General features: G+C 28.5%; 1 pseudogene; it reads left to right on the plus strand.

Annotated features, from left to right (window-relative positions):
- LOC105823904 overlaps nucleotides 1–610 on the plus strand; it is a 1,310-nt pseudogene continuing 700 nt past the window's right edge.

Raw genomic sequence — 610 nt, forward strand, 5'->3', positions numbered from 1 at the left:
ATGGTTCGCTATTCACTTGACCCAGAAAACCCTACAAAATCATGTAAATCAAGAGGTTCAAATCTTTTTTTTTTTTTTTTTTTTTGAGATATGTGATGCTGAATTACTCTTACTAATAGCTGGGATTTTTGTAATTTCAGAATGGTCTAGAGTTTTCTTTTTGTGTGCTTTGTCAGATTTGGTATCAATATTTATGTTTCAAAAAATAATTTAGAAAATATTTCTCTTTTTCCATGTTGTTGAACAATGTAAAAAGTATTTGTTATTTTGTTCCTTAGAAAGTTGGCTGGTTCTAATACTGCTGTTTTGTGCAATAGCTCAGGTTTTCAAATTTATCTGTATACAATTAAGCAGAGTGACCTCTTACATTTAACTTTCTAAATATCTGTGATTCTTTTTGAAATGCTGTGTGTGTTGATATACATGTGATATTTGTACTTTCTCTTTGTTCCTGATTAGGTTTAATAGGTTTATCTATTTAATGCTTTTAACACCATCCATAAAACAAAATAAGAAAAACTCTTTGATTTATTAGTACCTCCATTTATCTGTATTCTAATTCATCAACTTCTGCTTTTATCTTCACTAATAATACCTTCTTTCTCCTTTC

Source organism: Propithecus coquereli, unplaced genomic scaffold, assembly GCF_000956105.1.
Source record: "Propithecus coquereli isolate 6110/MARCELLA unplaced genomic scaffold, Pcoq_1.0 Scaffold70, whole genome shotgun sequence".
NCBI lineage: Eukaryota > Metazoa > Chordata > Mammalia > Primates > Indriidae > Propithecus > Propithecus coquereli.